This window comes from Protopterus annectens, chromosome 3.part1, assembly GCF_019279795.1.
Source record: "Protopterus annectens isolate FY-2018-M chromosome 3.part1, PAN1.0, whole genome shotgun sequence".
Taxonomy (NCBI): domain Eukaryota; kingdom Metazoa; phylum Chordata; order Ceratodontiformes; family Protopteridae; genus Protopterus; species Protopterus annectens.
The window spans coordinates 656011619-656032171 of NC_056732.1; positions in this window are offsets into that span (position 1 = coordinate 656011619).

The following is a 20553-nucleotide window of genomic DNA, read 5'->3' on the forward strand; positions in this document are numbered from 1 at the left end:
AGATTCATAACCCAGAGGCTTCCCATGCTTTGGAACAAGATCCCAGTTCGTATTAGGCAGAGCCCCTCACTGACTCTCTTCAAGAGAAATCTTGATGAGTGGATGGGAGATCGTAAGTTTACCCCAGGGGTCACATCTGTGTCACTGCTAGACAGGGGCACAGTAAACTAATTCTATTATATAAGGGGACCTTCATTGTGTCACTACTAGACACAGTATTCTAAATTTATTCTGTACATTTTTGTACCATTTCATGGGGTGGCAAATGCCACATCACTATGGCTAGGCTTACAAATGCCCCAGGGCAGATAGCCTAGTACTATACTATGAAACTATGAAACTATTACCACTGGTAAAGTGCTGAAACAGCTCAAACTTATTTATATTAATTGGGCTATAAAATATAACCTCCTTCATATGATATGTGGATTACTCCTGTAACAATTAATCTAAAAACAAGATATTTTAGAGTAATGTTGAAGGAGTACATGGAATCTGCTATTTAAAGTAGCCAGTATACAATTCTCTATGATAGATATAATTTAGAATGGCAATCCAGGCATGACTCTGGAATCACTTTTGTTTGTAGCTGCCAATATAATCGGCTGAAGCAGTAGCAGAAAATCTTGTCTGCACTGTAAAGGTGCAATATTAAGAACTTCTGGAAAGGGTAAATGCTGGATCCTAAATAATCTTAATGCTCCGACTATAAAAGTTCAAAAGCAACACAGCAGTGCAGAGTCAACAAAAATACCTTCAGTTTTGCTTATGGTAGCAGCAGCATACTTCATCATTGACCAGAAGCCATCTTCTAATCTAACATATTACAAGAAGTGACTTAAGTTTTCAAAAAGACAGTGTCTAGTATGACAAAGAAGCAGTATGAGGAGAAGACAGAATGATAGATTGTCTACTGGGATTAATTTAAGGGCTTGCACAGATTATCCTGCCAATAATTCCAATAGGCTTTTAGTAGGATGATATTCAAATCATCCAATATGCTATAAATGGTGGGTAAGAAAGCTGACTTTGCTGTGCCAATTAAATTATTTTAAGTAAGGAGTTCAAAGATAACTCCATTAACACAGTGTTTCAAAATATCTTCCTTTCCTCAGTTTGATTTTCAAAACTTCTCTGTGCCTCTTTTTTCTAAATTACAGGAGATCAGTCAAAGAATGATAAACTGATATGTCTGTATTTTGTATTTAATGGTAAAGGTGATGCAGTTTTAAAGCTCTTTGTTTTTCAGATAGACACTTTAAAACTTTTTCCACAATTGGGGAAAAAGTTACATTGTAAAAGCCACTTTGGTGGTAAATAATCACTTCTCAACTTTAATGTCCAATTATATTTATATACAAAAAAATGGAAATATACAGAGCCAATCTGACTTTATGACATCACGTAGTAATTGCGAATGTACTGGGGACTGTAGAGTAAAAATGGTTAGACAAACATTTAAAAGCAGTTTGGATTTTGTCCAGTATCTCTTATTGGTGCAGTCTAGGAGGTCAAATATAAGTGAAAACAAGATTATGAACCTATTCTAGGTCTAGGTTCAATAACAGAGGACCAGGTAAAAAGGTAAAAAAAAAAATTACAAGATATGGCATTCATTTACCTGGAAAACATATGGCATTCATTTACCTGGAAAACATTATAAGAAAATACTGGGGGATTTTAAAGTTAACCCCAGAGATTAATAAAGTGATAGCAGATGCCCCTGTTTTTGTTAGGAGAAGGGGTATGAATTTGAAAGAAATCTTGGAAAACAATTGGAAAGGGAATAAACTTAAGGATAGTAATAATATTAAAAAATTATCGCATATAAATGTAATTATTGTAACCAGTGTCCATATATGTCAAAAACCAGTGAACTATATCTAGAGGCTACATACATTGTTATCAAATCAAAGGAGCATTTTAATTGTGGTAGCAAGAGGTCATTTATTTGGTGAAATGTCTTTCCTGTATGGGTTTCTATATTGGGAAAACAGAAAGGATTTTTAGGAAATGGGTGTACAAACACTTGTACGACCTGAAGCACTGTAAAGATTCAAATGCACTATATAGGCATTCTAAAGAATGTTCTAATAACAAGTTTTTTTTTTTTTTTTTTTTATTGTGGAACAAGTTTCACATGACCCCCAGGGTGGCCACTGGGAGGCAATGTTGGAATACCGAGAGTTGCTTTGGCAACTTAGACTGGATGCAGGTAAATCCCTAGGGTTAAACGACAATATAAGTATAACCAGTGTTCTCAAACTGAGGGCAGCTAAGTTATAAAACAGCTCCCTTATTTTTAAACCACATATACAAGGCTACTTTGATTTTTTTTTAAATGTGTTTTCATTTTTTCATCTGTGTTTATATTAGTTTTTATCTGAATCAATTTTTCGGTTTTTGTTCAACAAAGAAAATTAAAATGGTTTTATCAGAATACTTTTGGGTTGGGTTACCTGACATCATGTGAAGCTTTTAATTTTTTGTGATGATGTAACAGCTGATTGGTTAATGGGGTTTTATATATTGATGGAATTTAATTGAAACTTTGTTCTGATGAAGTCTGAGACTGGACGAAAGCGCTTAACCTACTTTGTTATTTTTAATAAACTTGGGTCATTCTTATTTGTGGTACAGTCTTTTTATTGTTTTTTAGAAATCAGGAAATTTCACATCTGGAAAAGTAATATTTAGACTTATGAGAGTCTGTGCATTTTTGCAACAAGTTGAGAATTCTGGACTTCCAGCTTTGTCTCAAACAACAAGTTGAGATAAAGCCTTTGAAGAAACTGAAACAATCTGATTGGTTAAGGACCTCATTATATTTAGCCTGAGCAACCATACATGATCTCTGACTCATAGGATCATGAGTAAGTGTTGGCTAGCTACCCTTGTGAACCATTTTAAGCCTAGCCAATATCACCTTGAAAGGTCAGAATAAAACCGTATATATTGCGTCTGTAAGGTAAATACCTTAACCATTTTCACTAACCTCCAAACCTCTAAAGTGAACTAACCGATCCTTTACATGCTACCATGACTTGGATTCAAAATGAGGTTACTGCAGCCACAACACAGAGTACTACCTACTATATGTCACAGCAAACTACCCGGAGAGGAGCTTACACAAAGTTCATGAAGCCTTCACTTCAAGAATAGCCTGGGTATGACTCTGATTACATTTAACTGTGACACCACCCTCAGTTTGCATCCCAGAACTTTAGTTTCTCTCTTTTATTTATTTTACCACAGCACCAATTCTCAGCTCTTTCCCACTTTTTGTACTCCTCAAGCTTGTGGCACATTGATTGGTCTCATTGAAGGACTGGAAGAGTTTGGGTGGAGTACTGTTGATCATAAAATCATTTTAACAGTTTTTTGCTCTTTTCCCATTCCTTATCTTGGATTCATACATAATACATTTCCTTCAAGTTTGGAGTCCATCAGAGTTATGTTAAACTTAATTTGTCTTACAAGCATTAGCTGCAGATGGCTTTCTCTTTTGAAACTATATGGAGTAACATAATGAGACATGAGAGCTCTGGTGACCAAATTTTTGGCAATATATCTTTTTAGCAGTCTGAATCACTCACTCAGCAGCACAATTAGACTCTGTATAGTGAGCCATAGTAACAGTGGTCCTCAAATTAGTGGAACTCATTGAATATTAAATGTGCACCATTGTCTGCAACCAGATCAGTAGTAATAATGTCATATATTGTAAACAATGTGTTAATTGTTTTAATGATTTCTTGGATATTCATGGCTAGGACATGAAATATCTCTGTATCTCAAAAGTTATATTCTACTTCTATAAAGAAGCTCTTGTCTTCAAACTAACACAAGTCTGCTTCCAGCAAAGGGAGTCAGTAGTAAATGCATGTTTTATGTATAATACAAATGCTTCACAAAGTGCATGTTGATGTTGGACCACTCTTCGGATATCTTGGCTCTTATTCAACACTTTCTTAGGGCTTGGTGTCATTCTTGTATTGGCTTTAACATATCATTATGTTATAAAAAGAGTATAACAATTCAGTTTTGTACAGTAGCAAACCATCATGTTTGGGCAATAGAATTCTAATACTGCAATATCTGTACATGAGATGCTTTGTTTATGCCCAATGGTTTCGGCATCCATACTTGACATATTTTATAAATATTTGCAACTCATTATCGCAGTTAGTTGCTTATTTCAACTTTTCTAGCCTTTTTGTATTACTGATTGATTTTTTGTAATCCTCTATAGCCAGAGAGTAACATCTTACTCAATATCAGCTTGTATCTGGTCATGTATATGTCAGCCACAATTATTTGCTTTTCAGGCACATAGATTGTTCTAGCATTGAAACATTTCAGTCTAATAGGTGATGTTTGGAATCATGGTGGCACTTTGCCCATATCATAGGAATTAATTAGTGGAACTAGTGGTATGGAAAGAATCTAGAGCTGGAAACCCTTTAACTCCAATAGGTATCTGAAGAACTTTCCACTTACCCAAATACAGGCAAGGTACTTCATTTTTATTTGTGAATCTTTCTTTTCAGCATTGATTTGCATACTGGAGCAAGAGGTCTTAGCACTTGCTCATCCATTTTGATTAAAACAGCACCTTGTCCATGACTCTTTCATCATGTCATAGTACATGAGCACTGGAACAGACATTGGAATCTGTACTACTTTGCTGAGCATCTCCCCATACCCAGGCTACAACCTTCTTCAATAATCTGTTAGTGGAGTACATAGCACAGTGGACATATCCCTTGCACATTTTTCCAGTGATTTTATCATGCCTAGTACCTGACATAGCTCATTTACATAGAGAGATAGAGTTTTGATAAATCTGTAATTACCCTGATCTTGTTTGAATCTGGATTGATTCCACTAGCACTTGTGGTGTGACTTAAGTACTGAATCACAGACTTCTCAAAACACTATTTGTCTTTATTAATTTTCACATTTAAGCTCTTAATAGTTTGGAGCACTGTCACCAATTACATATCATGTGTCCTGTTTTCAGGTACAAACACAAGCACAGCATCCATGGCAACTCTGAAAATGCGAGGTATTGCCAGCTATGCCAGGAGAAGTAGGACAGTGGATGTGCAACACATCCAGCACAGCTAGCTGGAATTTTGTCAAGAATTATATGTCATTTGTATATCAAACTGATTTGTACAGATGCTTGTGTTGTAAAATGTATTTGTAAAGCTGCTTTGTATTAAAAATGTACCAACAGTAGGTCCTGACTGTATTGCCACTGATTAAATGTATATATTTTAACAGAGGATACTGGAAAAGAAGAGGTTAATCTTAGTCCAGCTAACTTTGAAAATTAGTAAGAAATTAAATTACTTAATTTAGGCCATAAAAATGCATCTTACAGTTTTGATTGCAGACAGAGATGAAATGTCTGTGGAAACAGGTTCTAGGAAGCCTTCTGTATTATCTTTAGCAGTGAACTAACTGCTACTCTGAAAGGGTAAAAGCTTAAATTGTGTTATGACTTCCAGAAGCTGTAACAGGTCTTTGTAAAGCTCTATGCATGTGTATTATTGACACCTATGTTCTAAATCCTGGCAGCTTCTAGCCAACGGGGTAGTATGGGAACCAGAAGTCAGATGACTAGATGTATGTGATGTCATTCTGTAATCCATCACTGAAATTATGTTTTTTAATGCTAGATATGATTGAAGTCTTAGGGTTCTCTTTTTGAAACCTGACATAGAAGGACCCCCCACTTACTTCATCTTTCCTTGCTATTGTAAGTGAACAAGGAATAGTAATTATTTAGATCAGTCAGGAAAGTATAGTGAGAATAGTTAAGTACTGCTTTTCTGTATCCGTGTGAATCTATTCATCTGTATTATTTTAATATTTCATTTTATTGAAACTCTGGTGTTTATTGTATATCGATATTTAGTATTTTCATGTTCTTTTACTATTTGATATTAAATCTATTTAAACTTTTCATTGTAACTGGTCCTTCTGAAAATATTTTAACCCTTGAGAGTACTCTTATGCATTTGGAGACTCTGTGGCCACTCTTGAAAGCCTTACTGCATTGGTCAAAGACTACCATTTGTATTAATATTAATTTCACTTAGTATAATTGGATACCCTTGTAAGACCCTTAGAGTAGCTGGCATTGGAGTGTCTGGTGATAGTAACTACCTTATAGTCTGGGCAGAAGGGAGCATGGCTAGTAAATCTGTTTTAGCCATCCCCAGGTGTGTGTGTGTGTGTGTGTGTGTGTGTGTGTGTGTGTGTGTGTGTGTGTGTGTGTGTGTGTGTGTGTGTGTAAATCAAATCTCAAAGAGTGTGTGTATGTGTGTATGTGTGTGTGCGTGTGTGTGTGTGTGTGTGTGTGTGTGTGTGTGTGTGTGTGTGTGTGTGTGTGTGTGTGTGTGTGTGTGTGTGTGTGAGTGTGTGTGTGTGTCAGCTGCTTGGAGCAGGGACAAGAAGCACTGGTTTCACAGACAAGGTGCTGCAGGACTTGATTTGGACACTCAACTGAGGACTCAACTCTACAGCTGTGCTAATGGGAAGTCTTACTAGGGACCTGGAGAGAGAGAGAGAGAGAGAGAGAGAGAGAAATCCAGACCCCAGACTGAGTGTGTCCTCTGTGTGCTCTTAAGGGAAATTGTGCTTGATGCAGAGAGCTGCATCTGGAAATACTATCTGTATATAGTTTTGTTCAAGTGAATGTCCCTCTCCAGAGTCAGTGGTGAGGACTCAGGCTCCATGATTACTGGCCCAGAGAGGGGATGTCACAAAAATACATCTTCATGCCCTTTCAAGAGATTGTTCATCTCATCATGAATTTTTTTTTTCTGCTGAAGTAATACCAAAAGGCAGTTTCTTAAAATAAAACCTTCCAAACAGAGTAATGAAATGTGTTAGCATTTGGCTAGATTTCTGTAGGTGTATCTGCCAAACTCTCTCTAAGTCTAATGTGGAGAACTGCATCATTTAACATTTTCATATTCTTTCACTGACATTCTTTTCAGTGATTGAGATGGTGGGAGTAGATCATTCTTTCAGTTTGAAAAAGTAACAAAAAATGAAGCAATCCAACCAAGACTCCAAAAGAAGGAGACAGAAGTGAAACCAATATTCTTTTATTCCACAGCAATGAAGTATTTCATTTGAATTACATAGACTTCATCAGAATAAACTGCCATTATGCACACAGCTCTTAAAATCCAAGTAAGTGACATCTTGATTCATCAAAGAAGCTGGTTAGTTATTATGCCCTCTCTGGAATTTAAAGAGCCCTTTATACTTTGTAGAAAACTATACACATTATTAAGTTCAATCATAAAAATATAATCAATTTGTTTTGTAGCCCTGGTTTTTAAGGAAAAACTGTAAAGCACCTATTATTAATGTGCAAACACACTAAGCATCTGAAAGCCTTAATAACAGGAAAGGCTTAAATCTAATATGTGACATTAACTAAACCTGCTGGATTGTCTCCCAGAGGCTGCCCCATCTCTGCAATAGATTCCCCATACAAGTAACACAAAGTACGTTAATGAACCTCTTCAAACGCAACCTTGATGAGTGGGTGGGTAACCACAAATTTGTCCCAGGTGTTCCACCTGTGTCCCTCACTGACAGGGGTGACGTGCTGATTGGGGTTTCGTTTTTGGGGATAAACTCCTGGCTAGGCTTGTAAGGGCCACAGAGCCATTAGCCCAGTAATCTCCTATGATCTTATGATAATTAAACAAGTTTAGCTCACAGAATATAACTGCCAAAGTATGAATACTTGAACAGCAATTCCTAAATTTGTAAAATCATGAATAAACACCCAACCTGTATTCTAAACAGTACAGTCATGTCTATATATACAAATTCACAAGTGTGTGTAAATATATAGGCACATTATGAATCAAAATAATAAGAAAAGATAAAGAAATGAAATACTAACATAAACTCATAACCATAATGACAAAGAAATATATCTAGCATAAACCAGAACACTTTGCATACTGTTATTGTGGTAATGATTATTCAAGCCCCCTGCATGAAGGCTAACCTTGCAAAAATTAATTCCAAATAATAGGTAGACTTCAGTCTCAACTAGCAGGCTAGGAAAACATTCTCATTTAAACCCGATGGTTCCATGTCAGAGTTGTGTGCACAATGGTAGTTTTTTCTGATGAAGTCCATGTAATTCGGGTGAAAGTGCTCATTGTAGTGGAATAAAAGAATCTTGGTTTAACTTCTGTCTCCTTCGTTTGGATTCTTTCAGTTTGGTTATACTTTCATTCACACCAAGAGCTTACATATGTTTGAATTCTGCCATGCTTTAGACATCATTGGAACTGGGGTGCGGTCAATGAGTATAGAGCAGTATCTGGTTTTAGCTTTCTTTTCACAGATTCAGAACTAGGCAGACAACTTCACCAAATTTACCCAAATTAATTTCATTTTCTCTGACAATTATCCTCTTCTCACATGCCATAATTCAGCTGAGCAATATAAACCCAGAACCCATACTCATACCCCTTTTACACAGACGTTGCTAGGAATCTACCAATGTACTTGAGTTTCCTCCAACATTACATACTTGCATTTCTACTTTATACTACTGTGGATTCTTCTAGGTGCTTCTGTAAGTAGCATGTGATATCCCTGTAACATTAGTCCCTGCATCAATCTTAAAGCTTACTAAAGGGTTGAGTTGCCAGTCCGATTTAATGTTTAGCATAGCAGTCACTGAACCTATTAGAAATGTTTTCTGAACTTCTTCCTCAATTTTCTTTCTCAAAAGGTTCTTTTTTAATGAGCTTTAGTTTCACAAATAAAATGTCTCGCCTTGTTGCATTTTTACAACTTCTGTTATGTGCTGCAAATGGTACTGACTCAGCATATAAGCATTTGTATCTCAAGCATCTGCCAGGCTTGCATTCATTCTGTTTCTCATGCAAGTTTTCTCTGAGAACTTTAGCATTTTGACTCCTTACCAGTTCAGCCTCTTCAGCGATATGTATTGCCTTTCTCAATGTGAAAAATGTACTGCTTGCTATGACTTTTGATAAGCTTCAGTATCAGACAGTCCAATCACAGATCTATTATTTTTTTCATCATTAGTTTTGTCAAAGTCACAATTTTCAGACAGTTAATAAAACAGGCCGATAAAAGTTTCAGCAGACTTTCCCTTAGCTTGAAACCATCTGTGAAAGCATGCCTTTTCATGAATAATATTCCTTTTGGCACAAAATGTTTATTGAGCTTACTTAATAACCAACTCATATGTAGCAGTCTGACCCAGAGAAAATTAAAATTAACCCTATTTGTCTTTCCCTTCTTTTGCATAGCATGAAATGTTTACCCAGATTTATCCAATTTCTTTATCCATTTTGACTACAGTTCAGAAATGTGTGAGTCTCTGCCCCCAGGATGTCCAAGTAATTGGCTTCATGAAGTTAAAAAGTACTGATCAATATGAATAAAAGTTCTGTTATCTATGCCTAAAGGCTGATATTTGGAAAATTAGATTGCTCTGAGTTCTATGGCATTCACTTGACTATTTGGCATGCTTTTCTGGTCTGAATGGCATTTTTAGTAATTTTCTGTAAAAAAAAATCTTGATTCTGACACATTTTAATACATACTAATGGTTACCCTGCCATTTTGTTCTGTGATGCTAAGAATGTCAAAAGACACCAGTATTAGAAGTAAAACTGAAACTTTAATAACACAAAAAAATGGCAGCATAACAGAAAGGCAGTTAATAGCTTCAACTTACATGTCCACCAACTGTCATGACAGAGTCAGTTAATTATGGTCAGACCAGACTCAGTGAATTATGAAACTGGTTAGTTCTTTGAGACACAGCAATTTATTATATACCCACACTATATACATAACAATACGCTGTGCATACATCACCACACAAAACCAATGTGAAACATCATGATTCCAGAGGTAAAATGTAAAGAACACAAACTATTGATATTGCAGTTTATAATGCAAACATAATAGGTGAAAAGAAGCTGAAGAATCCTATATAAAACAATACACTTGGGGTATTGCCCTCCATTAAACAGAATAATGCGACTAAGGGATCAAACGTACTCCTTAAGATTTAATACAGAAGAAAATATTTTGCTAGTCAGATTCCCTTCCAAGATTACCATTGGAGAAGAATTATTTTTTCTAAATTTGGCTCAAAAACATCAAACAAACTTCCAAATGAAGTAAAAAAGACAGTTAAAGACTTCCAAACTGGATTTAAAAAATCTGTTGTAAGAAGACATCTGTAGCTGTTTTGGAGATGCGGGGTTAAACCTATACTCTTCCTAAAGCCTCATCTGTACAATACTTATGCTATAGAACTGCACCAATATGCAAATAATGTAAATAATGCAAATACTGTATGTACTGTACTGTTACTTTACTTCCTACCACTTATTGTTACCTTACTACCAGTAATGCATTTATACTGTTGTATCATATATTTCAGTGTATGTACATTATATGATGCTTTGTTTTCTGTTCTTTGAGCTCAGGTTGCAACTGAAAACAGTCAGTAAACCAAGTTCACCACAGCAGCTATCAAATAAAACTAAAATAAAATAAATAAACAAACAAACAAATAAATAAATAAAGAGATGTGTCAAACTAAGCAAGTTACATGGATATGAGTTGTACAGAACAAAGGCAATGCTTTCTATAAAACTGCAGTCATTTGAATAACAAAAAAGAAAAGAAATCATGTTTTGAGACTGAAAACAATCCTTATACATGGAAAATCTGCCTCAATAAGATGAAAACGTATTTTTTTATTGCAACACCAAAATATAACTAGGAAACAATACATAACAATGGGTTCGTACAACTCAGAAGCTCAGTTAATTCTTTTACATTCTTAGGAAACAATAAACAAAACATGTACAATGTCATTAATATATTACAACAAGCTAAACACTTTTATAACACCAAGAAAAGACTGACAGTACTAAAGTACAGAATGTCATAACTTGTTTTGAACTATGTTTGGCAAGTCTGATTCAAGAAGTGGAATGAAACCCCACAGTCCAATTTACTTGCAGCTCCTTATGGAAGAACATATCAGAGACAACTTTTCTGTCATTTTGCTGCAGCAATCTGAAAAAAATACCTACTGTCATACTATTAAATAAGGAGTCAATATTTTGCCACCAAGAAGAGCAAAACATCTATGCATCCACACAACAGGCCCTTTAATACAATATGCAGATGATTCCACTCTCATTTGTACATCTGACAACATTGTACACCTCCAAAAAATTACTCAAGAAGCTTTAACAGCCACAGAAACGTGGCTGCATAACTCACAACTCATGCTCAAACCAAAAAAGAACAAACTACTACTCCCCCCTCCCCAAGTCTCTTTCTCATGAAAAAAACAAAATTTAAAGTCCTCTCTCTTGACCGTACAACCACTGGAGTCACTTCCAATAGGAAATTATGAAAGACAATAGTGGATAATAATCTTACATAAGACCTGCATGTACAAGATTGCATAAGAAAAACTCAGGAAAAATTAGGGATGCTTTACAGAGCCAAATACTTTCTCAGCAACACAACTCAAACTACACTTGCCGCTACTTATATCTTCCCCACACTTCTTTATGGCAGTCTTATTCTTATCAATTTCCAGGCATCACAAAACTTAAAACTTGAACAATGCTATAACAAAGTTGCGAAATTTGCAGTAAATACCCCTTTTAGAACCTATCAGTTTATAGCACTGAAAAGTTTAAATTGGTTAGAACTGCCTCATCAACAAACATATACACATCTTCTTACCACCTATAAAATTATCTGCCATGTATCTGCCTGTGCAGCTCTAAAAAACATTCTACACAACTATATTCCCAGTCGGTCATTGTGATCCAGTGACCAAAAACTCTGTCTGCCTACAAATGCAGCAAATCTACTGGGCATTGGCTGCACTTGTACAAGGTTGCTAAGGCCTGGAACTTCATACCTGTATCCATCAGGTCAATACCCTTGCTCTCATCTTTCAAAATTTGACTCTGTTCTTGCTCAGAACCAGGATAAACTACATCCCTAAATATGAACAAGTACCTTTTCATTGCTTTTACCTTTTTATTCACCCTTTTTCACTTACTTCCTTGCTTCTATCAATTTCTCTTCCCTGACTTTCCCTTTAAATATACCATAAGCCTGATTTTCCCTCACTTCATATTGCAATTCTTGTTTGTATTGGACTAACTTAACTTTAATTTCTCTACAAACTGTCTAAAATGCATCTAAATATTAAATGTTTGTCATATAACTTGTATCTATTCTTAACCAATGTTTTTATATTATGTCCGATTTGTTATGATTATTTAAATTGCAGATGTTTTTGTTTTATTTTTGAAGATTGTAAAATTACTGTTCTTAAAATATTTTGTAATTGTTTGCAGATTTTCTCCCTAGGCATCCACTAAAAATGGGCTTCTGTCTGGTAAGACTTTCCCAGTAATCAAATGTCAATAAATAGTAAAATAAAGATATAAAAAATGTCAAAGTTATAACTTGTGGAAAACAGGCTTGGCAACTTCCATATTCATGTTACCACACTCAATTGTAAGAACCAATACCTAAAAGATAATAGAAGAGCACATACCTCTTCTGAAACTAAGGAAATTAAAAGTACATGTTCACATGACAGGAAGACATTAACTACTTTATTTATTAAACTGACAATGAACACATCATGTCTGCATATCCACTGCTCTAAAACATAAGATAAGCATCCACTGATTCCTCTTCATAGCCACTGCATATATCTAAGCAGGCATTAAGCAATCTCTCATCTCTTCACAGGAGTCAAATTCCTGTCAGGCACTAGTTTTGGCGGATGTTCTAACAATACAAGATAGAAGTACAGGGCTTTCAAGTGTGAAATCTGTACTTCAGTCTTAGGTTAGGCAATGTTTTGCATATTTCTCTTGAGAAAGTTAAAGATAAGATTGGTTACAGATCTAAGAGCTGCATGAGCATTGTAGCAGCCCAGAATGTCTTTCAGAAAAGAAGCCTAAGTATATGTCCTTCCTGTATTGTCATCACTACCCACAAGCTTAAATGTATGTCCTTCTTGTACTGTCAGTACTACTCACAAGCCATAGTATATGTCCTTCCTGTACTGTCAGTACTACTCCCAAACTTAGTTTATGCCCTTCTTGTACTATCAGTACTACTCACAAGTCTTAGTATATGTCCTTCCTGTACTGTCAGTACTACTCCCAAGCCTTAGTATATGTCCTTCCTGTACTGTTGGTACTACTCACATGCTTTAGTATATGTCCTTGCTGTACTGTCAGTACTACTCCCAAGCCTTAGTATATGTCCTTCCTGTACTGTTGGTACTACTCACATGCTTTAGTATATGTCCTTGCTGTACTGTCAGTACTACTCCCAAGCCTTAGTATATGTCCTTCCTGTACTGTTGGTACTACTCACATGCTTTAGTATATGTCCTTCTGTACTGTCAGCATTACACAAAAGCCTTAGTGTATGTCCTTCCTGTACAGTCATTACTTCTCACAAGCCATAGTATATGTCCTTCCTGTACTGTCAGTACTACTCACAAGCCTTAGTATATGCCCTTCTTGTACTATCAGTACTACTCACAAGTCTTAGTATATGTCCTTCCTGTACTGTTGGTGCTACATATGTCCTTCCTGTAGTGTCAGTACTGCTCCCAAGCCTTAGTATATGTTCTTCCTGTACTGTTGGTACTACTCACATGCTTTAGTATATGTCCTTCTGTACTGTCAGCATTACTCAAAAGCCTTAGTGTATGTCCTTTCTGTACAGTCATTACTACTCACAAGCCCTAGTATATGACCTTCCTGTACTGTCAGTACTACTCAAATGCTTTACTATATGTCCTTCTGTACTGTCAGTACTACTCACAAGCCTCAGTATGTGTCCTTCCTGTTTTGTCAGTACTACTCACAAGCTTGAGTATATGTCCTTTTGTTCTGTCACTATTACTCACAAGTCCCATTATATGGTGTTTTGGTACTGTCAGTATTACTCACAAGCATCAGTATATGTCCTTCCTGTTTTGTCAGTACTACTCACAAGCTTGAGTAGATGTTTATTTATTTATTTATTTACATTTGTTGACCGGGAGTGTCCGACTGGACGTAGGTCTATTTTCAGCGGAGGCTCGGGGAGAAAAGCTCCACAGTTAAAAATAAATAGACAGTAGTTACATTGGATTACATAGCGAGTAACAATTTAACATAGCAATTACTTACAACATATTTACAGATGAAGAGCATAGTACATCAGTAGACAACCAGAATCTTTATCTGTGAAGTACATAACAGACATCAACAAATGTTACAATAAGACGTTCCTGCTGTATAATAAGTTTTAGGCTTATGAGCATCTGAGCTTGCTATAATCAAGGTAGTTAGTGGAGTGGAAAGAAAGGTAGTGGTTGGATGGGGTGGGTGATATTAGAGTGGGAGCTGCAAGGGCATAGCCAGCATGTTTTTAGGTGCGCTTTTAGTAAAGTTTTGAAGTGGGTGCATGATGGTATGGAGGTAATTGTGGGTTGGAGGGAGTTCCATAATTTGTCTATTGTGCAAGAGAATAGTGCTTCACCAGCAGAGTTATTGGCTTTAGTGATCTGCAAGTGATTTTTGCTGCTGGATCTTAGTGGTCTGGTGGTGCGATAGGGTTGGAGTAGATTCTGGAGGGATGGGGCATTTATGTTCTTATATATGTTCATATATGTTCTTGCTGTACTGACATTATTATCTGCAAACCTTAGTATATGTCCTTTCTGTACTATCAGTATTACTCACAAGCCTCAGCAAGTGTCATTCCTGTACTGACAGTACTACTCATGAGCCTTAGTATATGTCCTTCATGTACTGTCAGCACTACTCATCTTATTCATTTGGTCAGAAGCAGGTGACTCACTACTAAGTATATAGTTCAGGGATAAGAAGACAGCTTGTTTAAGTTAAAAATATTTCCTGATCTCACATTGTATTCAGAGCTGGGCTTAGACCAGTGGGACCTATCTGACCCTAAAGGACCCTGCTCCTATGGGGAGATTGGGGGTATTACACCAGCTTATAACATAGTTCATTATGCCTTATGTAATCTACAAAATGTGCCTGATACATATTACAGCACAGGGTAAGGCAGTTAAATACTTGTGCCAGTTGCAATGGTGCAACAGACAGCACATTTCCCTTTGATGCAGAAGGTTTTAGGCTCTATTTTCACACCAGAACATTTTATTGCTGACACTGTAGTGCAGCATACAGAGGGTGCTACACTCCTGAGTGTGTCATCTTTCACATGAGATGTTAAACCAAGGTTTCATCTGCTTGAGTTGGTAGTAGCTCATGTGGATATGGAACCTATCAAAAAGAGTAAGGGAAGTTCCCTGATGCCCTGGCCAAATTTCCCCCTAGTAGTACAAACTTCATCGTGGTCCCCCCTGAAAAGAGGCCAATAGCCTAGTGGGAATAACGTGATCAACAAATGTTAAATAAAGTAGCCTTTCTTCTGCTGTAGCTATAAGTATTGTTACTGGAGCAGCTAGATTCTCTTCATGCAGTGCTATAGAGAAAGCTCTGTTTTATAAATAGTGAGTAGGAATGATGGCTAAGAGAGCAGGCTTTGCAGTACCAATGACATTAATTTAAATGGGAAGGTCAATGCCAGCTGCTAGGTGATAATACTGTGTTTCAGTAGCTCTTCTTTTAAATGATTATCCTTGTTTCAAAAATATTTCATTTTCAAAAGTTCTCTTTTTCTTTTCCTTGAGACCAGTTACAAAATGATAAGTAAAGCAGTATTAAACATTGATGTATCTATCCTTTTCATTAAAATGGCAAATTTGATACAGTTTTAAACCCCTTCTTTGTCAGATAAATATATATAAAAAGTTAACTTGATCACAAATCATAACTCATCTGTATATTTTCCTAATTTTTGAGCATAATAGTGGGGTTCCATGGTCTGCATTACTTATTATAAGTGGTCCTAAAATAAATTTTGTAGAAGGGGTAGCTGGGTTGACATTTTTAAGAGAAGTTGATACTGGTTTTATTAGAAGTTTATGGGGAGATATGATTGGCTGGACATGGAAGTTGGAGTAGTACTGTGCATTTCATGAGGAGGATTCAACATGCTGTTTATCTTAAGCAAGGGATGAGCTGGATTATGCAATAGTTGTGGCAGGTTGTTTGATATATTGTTTTCTCTTTTAAGAGAAGTTGGTAAATGGACAAAATGTAGGTGGAAAATAGTATAGATCATTATGTGAGTCCAGGGGATGACTGGGAAATTGGGGGTGTAAGACGAGTAAAGTGGACAACAGACTATGCATGAGTGTGAACCAATCAGTTTGAACTTGTGCACTGTGACCCTGGTTCTGTAGTCATACTGTGGGGACATGCATAGGGGGATGTAGCTAATGCAGAGCCAAGGCCAGTTTGAGGATAAATTTTCATAACTGACCCAGTAATTCCCGAGTTATGCATTTTGTAAAAAGACCTCCTGACCCTGAAATGGCCTCATAGCAAAATTCATTGACTTTTACAATGTTGAAATAATATGTGATATCAATACCTTGTAAGGCTAAGAGCTTGTGAAATGTATTGCTTACTACTGTGATGAGGAAATGGAAATTTCCCTAACTGCTGTGATAAACAACTGTAGCACTGACAGCACTACTTAAACTAGAATATTACCATAAGAAGGAAAGTGCAGGGATAAACATCATGTCAGTGGAGAGTAATACATTTTTTTTTCACAACTGGGATGCACTTTACTGATTCACATTCAGTTGTGTATGTTTTTGTTTTTTTGTAAAGTTTTCTACCAGTGAACCAGTTTACTTGCTCACATCACATCTGAGTATAAAGGAAAATACTCCCTGATTCACATGCAGCTGTGTGCATTCTTCTTTTTGTAAAGCTAGCTGCAGTTAAAATGGCTTACTTGTTCTCACACAACCTTCAGAATAAAAGTGAGAGACAATGCAGGAATTAAGTTGGAGAAAGGTCTGTGTTTATTGGCCATGGGCAAATGTTAAATGCTCCAAGTGCCATGCCTTGCCCTGTTTACTTTTCTGTAGCGGACTCTTAAAGGAGATGAAAGCACAATCGTGATCAGATCATACTGAAATCTGTTGTATATTTTACTCCCCTCCCACCCCCAACAACATAAATAGAACATGCTGAAAAAATGTGCTCCTATTACCAGATTACAGATGCAGTTTGTCAAATGCATCTTGATCGAACTGACAAGAGCGAAAAGGCAAAATAACGAAGTGGCTTTTCAGTGTATTTTTTCCCTGGCAAAGAATTCACTTAGCCGCTGTTGTTACTTTGACATTTTTGGCACTGTAGTGTGATCTTTCAGTTGGTATATTTAAGTAGGGGGGGCACAGCCCCCCACATTATGTAATGTTTTAAAGTTGTTTTTTTTTTTATTTCAGAACAGCGATTTTTTTTCCCTTGGAAAAAATCGCTGTTCAGAGGTTTCAACCATGTAAGCTTTCACTTACATGGGGTCGATTATTTATCATTCACTTTTCTAAGTGTACGATAATGTAATATAGACCCGAAGAAACAGGTATATGTCTCCCCTTTTCTGGAACAGAGTTCTCATCCATGTAAAGCAGAGTCCTTCCCTGCATTTATTCAAGCAAAACCTGGCTCCATAGATGGGCAACCGTAAACAAATCCATGGCCCATGCTAATGCATCTACTAGAGAGAGGAATATTGTAATTGTTTATCTGTCTAAGAATATACAGGCTCTACAAAATATTTGCAAACCATTAAATATCAAATTTTATTTAGGGGAACTTGGCTAGGCTTAAAATGGCCCCTGGAGTTGTTAGTCTAATATTTTACTATGACACTATGAAATGGAACAAGGAATGACCTGAATGCTTTCAACTAATTACAATAACAAAGAAGACATACTCTGAGAGTATAGCCTGCTCTGTGAAAGTGCATTGAAGATAGGGTACTCAGGATTAGTTATTCTCCATGGATAATATAATTTCTGCATTTTAAGGGCCTTAGTGATAACTCTTTGAGAGTCCATGTGCTTCTTAGCTATATAGTTATTGGACTCTGTCAGGTTGTTGAAGTACCCCTCTCCTCATCAAGACCAGTGCACTCCCTGTATGAAACCCACTTAATACAAAGAAGAAACTGGCAAGAAAATTCTAGGCATCTTTTTTTGGGCCATATACAGTGCTTACAATAAGTGGATCATGAATAATATCAGCCTTCACCCATGCTAATTTTCTCCTAATCTTCTTAGCATTAACAACATTCCAATTTAGTTTCTATATTATAAAGATAGGCACTTCTTTTTGACTGACTTAGCCAAGATGTAAAAAATAGTCTAAGTTCTCATTTACATATCTGAAATATTTGTGATCATAGTTTTTTATTTATTTATTGATTTATTTTATTTTATTAATTTATTTTTGTATCTTTTTGCTCCATTTGACTGACCACCACTTGACCATCTGAGAGTGGTCATCATCCAGTCAGCCAGCAAAGGGTGGCTGACAGCTTTTCTTTTTTTTCACTCAGCCTTATTATGTGAGCACTTGGTGATATGCTAAGGAGGGGACATATAATAGCTGTCCATGGAGGTCATACCTCACTTTCACACAAGGTATTGTCTTCAATCAATATTCAAGTATGGTGGCACAGTGGCACAGCAGATAGCATTGTCACCTTACAGAAAGTGGTTCACCACTTTGATTCTCGGCTGGGACGCCATCCGTGTTGAGTCTGCATGTGCTACCTGTGTTTGCTTGGGTTTTTCCAGGTGTCCTGGTTTCCTCTCACATTCCAAAGACACACATTAGGCAGACTGAAAACACTAAATTGGCCAACGGTGTGAGTGTATATAAGAGGAATGGAAGGGAAAACATGGTTTTGCTTGCCACCTGTTACTGTGAACATCAGCACATTATTATGGTCACTATAAATGTAACACCCTGATCTCATTTGCAAAAATAGGAAAACAGGTTATGGAGGGAGGGAGGAATGGATGGATGGATGGATGGATGGATGGAAAGATGGATGGATGTTGCTTCAAGCAGTCTTGTCTCTCTCCATGTCTCTCTCTTTCTCTATCTCTCTACAGCTAGAGCAGTTGTCTCTCTGGTATTTACCACAGTGATCATACCCCCTGTGTACCTCTCAGTCCTTTCGCTAGGAATAGTTGAGCAGGCTGCATCCCTTCTTCTCTCTCTTTACCTGGCCACTCCATTTCCGGGGGTGCAAATTGAACCCTGGTAATCTGCTTTGCAGTCAGATCTGAATTTGTCTCTGCATGGAATCAGGCATGCAGTTGTAACATCCTGATAAACCACAGTATCAGTTTTGTGAGTCTGACAATGACATTGACAAAATTATTTTTAATTTTTGAGTCTAACCCCTTGTCAGTAAATGTGACAGCTTTAAACAGAACCATGAATAAACCCTGTTAAGAATCAGTAAAACAATATGAGAGACAGTGAGAGTCATCAGAAGCATGAAGACCCACATTAATGTTGCCATGGTAATGCTAAACATAAGAACTGGCAGAGATGACTGAGTGAACTACAGAACAACATGTCAATACAGCAATATCATTTAGTTGTGAACCTAAAATTTGAAAAGCATACTATAAACACTTGACCTAGTCCAAACATTTGTATGCTGAAGACACAGAAAAATTACTCAAATGTTAGAGGAGTCCTCTCCCCTCACCAAGGGGAATACAGATGTGATGATGTGAGGTATTGTCAGCTATGCCAGGAGAAGTAGGGCAGTGGATGTATAACATATGCCAGTATAGCTAGCTGGAGTTTTGTGAAGAATTATATATCATTTGTATAGAAAACTGATTTGTACAGATGCTTGTGCTGAAAAATCTATTTATAAAGCTGCTTGCATAAAAATGTACAAACGGTGCATCCTGCTGGACAGAAAAAGAAATACACTTGTATGTAAGACTGTATTATAACTACTAAAATTAATATTGTAACAGAGGATACTGGAAGAGAAGAGGATAAGTTCAGCTGCAGCTAACATTGAAAATAGTATGAAATTAAATTACTTAATTTAAGCCATAAAAATTGTATCTAACAGTTCTGATTGCAGTCAGAAATGAAATGTCTGTGACAGAGAATGGTTTATTAGCTCCTTTAGGAAGAGTGGAAATGTTTCATTGTTTTATGACTTCCAGAAGCTGCAACAGATCTTAGCAAAGCTCTATGTATGTGTATTATTGACATATATGTGTTAGATTCTGGTTCATTTGCTAGGAAAGAGGATATTATGGGAACCAGAAATCAGATGACGAGATGTATGTGATGTCATTCTGAAATACAGGGCAAAAATTATGTTTTAATACTAGATGAGACTGAAGTCTCTGAGCAGTCTGTTTTTGAAACCTGGCAAAGAAGGAAGATCACTCACCTACTTTGCCTTGCTAGTGAACCAGGAAATAGCAATTCTTTAGATCAGTCAGGAAAATATAGTAAGGTT